This window comes from Oncorhynchus tshawytscha, unplaced genomic scaffold, assembly GCF_018296145.1.
Source record: "Oncorhynchus tshawytscha isolate Ot180627B unplaced genomic scaffold, Otsh_v2.0 Un_contig_1434_pilon_pilon, whole genome shotgun sequence".
NCBI classification, from domain to species: Eukaryota; Metazoa; Chordata; class Actinopteri; order Salmoniformes; family Salmonidae; genus Oncorhynchus; species Oncorhynchus tshawytscha.
Genome location: NW_024608336.1, coordinates 8,495 through 14,425, shown reverse-complemented (window position 1 = coordinate 14,425; position 5,931 = coordinate 8,495). Strand labels below are relative to the sequence as shown.

The 5,931-nt window shown below is 46.5% G+C and overlaps 1 long non-coding RNA gene across 1 annotated transcript; it reads right to left on the bottom strand.

Moving 5' to 3' along the window:
- Positions 1–4,218: 4,218 nt before the first annotated feature.
- LOC121843462 lies at positions 4,219–5,239 on the bottom strand. Its single transcript, XR_006081574.1, has 2 exons — positions 5,194–5,239; positions 4,219–4,277 (listed from the first exon to the last, which is right to left on the bottom strand). It is a non-coding gene; the product is annotated as an uncharacterized LOC121843462 (long non-coding RNA).
- Positions 5,240–5,931: the final 692 nt, after the last annotated feature.

Genomic DNA, 5,931 nt, shown 5'->3' with positions numbered 1-5,931 from the left:
ATATTGAATAGAAACCTAACCATTCCATGGTATTGAATAGAAACCTAACCATTCCATGATATTGAATAGAAACCTAACCATTCCATGATATTGAATAGAAACCTAACCATTCTATGATATTGAATAGAAACCTAACCATTCTTTGCCATCAACATACATGTATAAAGATTTGTTGTCGTTTGTTGTATGAAATCCCCCGTTTGATGAGATGATGTAATGGATACAACTTCTCGTGGTTATTATAGAGGTAGCATTAATTAATTGAATGTACTGTACAAGTACAATTGCATATATGTGCTGTTCATGTCCAGTATTACTGTATGTTAATCCATTGTATACCTTTTGAGTTGTAATGTTGGTTGTTGGCCACTAGGTGTCGTCGGTGATCCAGATAAACAGGGTCCACCTCAGCTCATTTTGACTCCCTCCCAAATGCCACCCTATTCCCTCTATACTTTACTACTTTCTCAACTCCTCAGGCTTTTATCTGTTCTATCCCATAGGGCTCTGTTCAAAAGCAGTGCAATATATAGGAGATAGGGTGCCATTTGTCTAGTTGTCTATGCTAGATCGACTAATTTGTTCTAGTCTTGGTCATCTAGTTTGGTCTAGTCTTAGTTGTCTAGTTTGGCCAATCTTGGTCGTCTAGTTTGGCCTACTCTTGGTCGTCTAGTTTGGTCTAGTCTTGGTCGTCTAGTTTGGCCTACTCTTGGTCGTCTAGTCTTGGTTATCTAGTTTGGCCTACTCTTGGTCGTCTAGTTTGGCCTAGTCTCGGTTGTCTAGTTTGGTCTAGTCTTGGTTGTCTAGTTTGGCCTACTCTTGGTTGTCTAGTTTGGTCTAGTCTTGGTTGTCTAGTTTGGTCTAGTCTTGGTTGTCTAGTTTGGCCTACTCCTGGTCATCTAGTTTGGTCTAGTCTTGGTTGTCTAGTTTGGTCTAGTCTTGGTTGTCTAGTATGGTCTAGTCTTGGTTGTCTAGTTTGGCCTACTCCTGGTCATCTAGTTTGGTCTAGTCTTGGTTGTCTAGTTTGGTCTAGTCTTGGTTGTCTAGTTTGGTCCAGTCTTGGTTGTCTAGTTTGGCCTACTCTTGGTCGTCTAGTTTGGTCTAGTCTTGGTTGTCTAGTTTGGTCTAGTCTTGGTTGTCTAGTATGGTCTAGTCTTGGTTGTCTAGTTTGGCCTACTCCTGGTCATCTAGTTTGGTCTAGTCTTGGTTGTCTAGTTTGGTCTAGTCTTGGTTGTCTAGTTTGGTCTAGTCTTGGTTGTCTAGTTTGGTCCAGTCTTGGTTGTCTAGTTTGGCCTACTCTTGGTCGTCTAGTTTGGTCTAGTCTTGGTTGTCTAGTTCGCTTTTTTAGATCATCTAGTCCTCTTTATTTTATTTTATAGATCCTTTTTTGTAGATCCCAGTTGACTTCTCTAGAATATAATCTCTCTCCTTAATGGTTTGGCTTTGGAGGTGACCAGTGAAGTATACCTGCTGGAGCGCGTGCTATGGGTGGGTGTTGCTATGGTGACCAATGAGCTGAGATAAGGCGGAGCTTTAACTAGCAAAGACTTATAGATGACCTGGAGCCAGTGGGTTTGGCGACGAATATGTAGCGAGGACCAGCCAACGAGAGCATACAGGTCGCAGTGGTGGGTAGTATATGGGGCTTTGGTGACAGAACGGATGGTACTGACTGCATCCAATTTGCTGAGTAGAATATTGGAGGCAATTTTGTAAATGACATCGCCTAAGTCAAGGGTTGACAGGATAGTCAGTTTTACGAGGGTATGTTTGGCAGCATGAGTGAAGGAGGCTTGGTTGCGAAATAGGAAGCAGATTCTAGATTTAACTTTGGATTGAAGATGCTTAATGTGAGTCTGGAAGGAGAGTTTACAGTCTAACCAGACACCAGGTATTTGTAGTTGTTCACATATTCTAAGTCAGAACCGTCCAGAGTAGTGATGCTGGGTGGGCAGGCGGGAGCAGGCAGCTATCGGTTGAAGAGCATGCATTTAGTTTTACTTGCGATTAAGAGCAGTTGGAGGCCACAGAAAGAGAGTTGTATGGCATTGAAGCTTGTTTGGAGGTTTGTTAGCACAGTGTCCAAAGAAGGGTCAGATGTATACAGAATGGTGTCGTCTGCGTAGAGGTGGATCAGAGAATCACCAGCAGCAAGAGCGACATCATTGATACAGTATCTACAGAGAATTGTGTCGGCTCGAGAATTTAACCCCATAGAGACTGCCAGAGAGAGGCCCGGACAGCAAGCCCTCCGATGTGACACACTGAACTGTATCAGAGAAGTACTTAGCAAACCAGGAGAGGCAATCATTAGAGAAACCAAGGCTGTTGAGTCTGCCGATGAGAATAACTCTCACGACTGTGAGCTTGGACTGTGTGCTTGGACCATGTTAGTTTGTTGGTGATGTGGACACTCCACAGCAGGTTGACTCCACGGTCCTCTTTTTCCTGTAGTCCACAATCACTCCTTTGTCTTGCTAGGTTTAGCACTTTCAAACCAAAAACATCAATGTACCAGATATTATCATGTTTTAAATGTCATGCCCAAGGCCACGACTCAATCTGAGGCAATTATAGAGCAGAGTACTGGACATACTACAATGAGTCTTTAAAAGGCATTTTCCCCAACGTTCAAGGATATGGCCTTCATGGTAAACACTGTGATTTTTATTTATTTTACCTTTATTTTACTAGGCAAGTCAGTTAAAAACAACTTCTTATTTTCAATGACGGCCTAGGAACAGTGGGTTAATTGCCTGTTCAGGGGCAGTACGACAGATTTTGTACCTTGTCAGCTCGGGGATTTGAACTTGCAACCTTTCGGTTACTAGTCCAACGCTCTAACCACTAGGCTATAAACACGCCCCCCTGTTGGCTCAAGTGTAAATTAAAAGTCAAAAGCAATGTGCTGCTCTATAACGCACTTTGGATTGAATCCCGAACCTGAGTACAAATTAAAAAATGCAACTTTTAAAATGTTTCAAGGAGCTTTTAATGTCAATGTCAAACTTTTGCACACATCATCATCATCATCAAAACATCTGTAACAACAACTCTGTGTGACTAAAATGGGACCCTTTTCCCTCTATAGTGAACTACTGTTGACCAGGGCCCTCTATAGTGAACTACTGTTGACCAGGGCCCTCTATAGTGAACTACTATTGACCAGGGCCCTCTATAGTGAACTACTGTTGACCAGGGCCCTCTATAGTGAATTACTGTTGACCAGGGCCCTCTATAGTCCACTACTGTTGACCAGGGTCCTCTATAGTCAGTCCACTACTGTTGACCAGGGCCCTCTAAAGTCCACTACTGTTGACCAGGGCCCTCTACAGTCCACTACTGTTGACCAGGGCCCTCTATAATGAACTACTATTGACCAGGGCCCTCTAAAGTCCACTACTGCTGACCAGGGCCCTCTATAGTCCACTACTGTTGACCAGGGCCCTCTATAGTCCACTACTGTTGACCAGGGCCCTCTATAGTCAGTCCACTACTGTTGACCAGGGCCCTCTATAGTCCACAACTGTTGACCAGGGCCCTCTATAGTCCACTACTGTTGACCAGGGTCCTCTATAGTCCACTACTGTTGACCAGGGTCCTCTATAGTCCACTACTGTTGACCAGGGCCCTCTATAGTCCACTACTGTTGACCAGGGCCCTCTATAGTCCCACTACTGTTGACCAGGGCCCTATAGTCCACTACTGTTGACCAGGGCCCTCTATAGTCCACTACTGTTGACCAGGGCCCTCTATAGTCAGTTGACCAGGGCCCTACTGTTGACCAGGGCCCTCTATAGTCAGTCCACTACTGTCCAGGGCCCTCTATAGTCAGTCCACTACTGTTGACCAGGGCCCTCTATAGTCAGTCCACTACTGTTGACCAGGGCCCTCTCCACTACTGTGACCAGGGTCCTCTATAGTCCACTACTGGCTGACCAGGGCCCTGTCCACTACTGTTGACCAGGGCCCTCTATAGTCCACTACTGTTGACCAGGGCCCTCTATAGTCCACTACTGTTGACCAGGGGCCTCTATAGTCCACTACTGTTGACCAGGGCCTCTCTATAGTCCACTACTGTTGACCAGGGCCCTCCACTCTATAGTCCCACTACTGTTGACCAGGGCCCTCTATAGTCCACTACTGTTGACCAGGGCCCTCTATAGTCAGTCCACTACTGTTGACCAGGGTCCTCTGTTGACCAGGGCCCTCTATAGTCAGTCCACTACTGTTGACCAGGGCCCTCTATAGTCAGTCCACTACTGTTGACCAGGGCCCTCTATAGTCCACTACTGTTGATAGTCAGTCCACTACTGTCCACTGACCAGGGTCCTCTATAGTCCACTACTGTTGACCAGGGCCCTCTATAGTCCACTACTGTTGACCAGGGCCTCTCTATAGTCCACTACTGTTGACCAGGGCCCTCTATAGTCAGTCCACTACTGTTGACCAGGGCCCTCTATAGTCAGTCCACTACTGTTGACCAGGGCCCTCTATAGTCAGTCCACTACTGTTGACCAGGGCCCTCTATAGTCAGTCCACTACTGTTGACCAGGGCCCTCTATAGTCCACTACTGTTGACCAGGGTCCTCTATAGTCCACTACTGTTGACCAGGGCCCTCTATAGTCCACTACTGTTGACCAGGGCCCTCTATAGTCAGTCCATTACTGTTGACCAGGGCCCTCTATAGTCAGTCACTACTGTTGACCAGGGTCCTCTATAGTCCACTACTGTTGACCAGGGCCCTCTATAGTCAGTCCACTACTGTTGACCAGGGCCCTCTATAGTCAGTCCTCTACTGTTGACCAGGGCCCTCTAAAGTCCACTACTGTTGACCAGGGCCCTCTATAGTCAGTCACTACTGCTGACCAGGGCCCTCTATAGTCCACTACTGCTGACCAGGGTCCTCTATAGTCCACTACTGCTGACCAGGGTCCTCTATAGTCCACTACTGTTTACCAGGGCCCTCTATAGTCCACTACTGTTGACCAGGGCCCTCTATAGTCAGTCCACTACTGTTGACCAGGGTCCTCTATAGTCAGTCCACTACTGTTGACCAGGGCCCTCTATAGTCAGTCCACTACTGTTGACCAGGGCCCTCTATAGTCCATTACTGTTGACCAGGGCCCTCTATAGTCCACTACTGTTGACCAGGGTCCTCTATAGTCAGTCCACTACTGTTGACCAGGGACCTCTATAGTCAGTCCACTACTGTTGACCAGGGCCCTCTATAGTGAACTACTGTTGACCAGGGCCCTCTATAGTCCATTACTGTTGACCAGGGCCCTCTATAGTCCACTACTGTTGACCAGGGCCCTCTATAGTCCACTACTGTTGACCAGGGTCCTCTATAGTCCACTACTGTTGACCAGGGCCCTCTATAGTCAGTCCACTACTGTTGACCAGGGCCCTCTATAGTCAGTCCACTACTGTTGACCAGGGCCCTCTAAAGTCCACTACTGTTGACCAGGGCCCTCTATAGTCCACTACTGTTGACCAGGGTCCTCTATAGTCCACTACTGTTGACCAGGGCCCTCTATAGTCAGTCCACTACTGTTGACCAGGGCCCTCTATAGTCAGTCCACTACTGTCCAGGGCCCTCTAAAGTCCACTACTGTTGACCAGGGCCCTCTATAGTCAGTCCACTACTGTTGACCAGGGCCCTCTATAGTCAGTCCACTACTGTTGACCAGGGCCCTCTACAGTCCACTACTGTTGACCAGGGCCCTCTATAGTCCACGATATAAGGAATAGGGTACCATGTCGGGAAGCACACCTCGTCCTCGTAATCATTAGAAAATGCATTAAGTTGAATAATGAATGAATCCCAGTTAATAATAGAGCAGCAACAGATCAATTTTAAAAAAAGGAGAAAATCAAGAGGAAAAATAATGTTTTTAGTTTTTTTAGTTGTTTTTTTAATGCAAAAT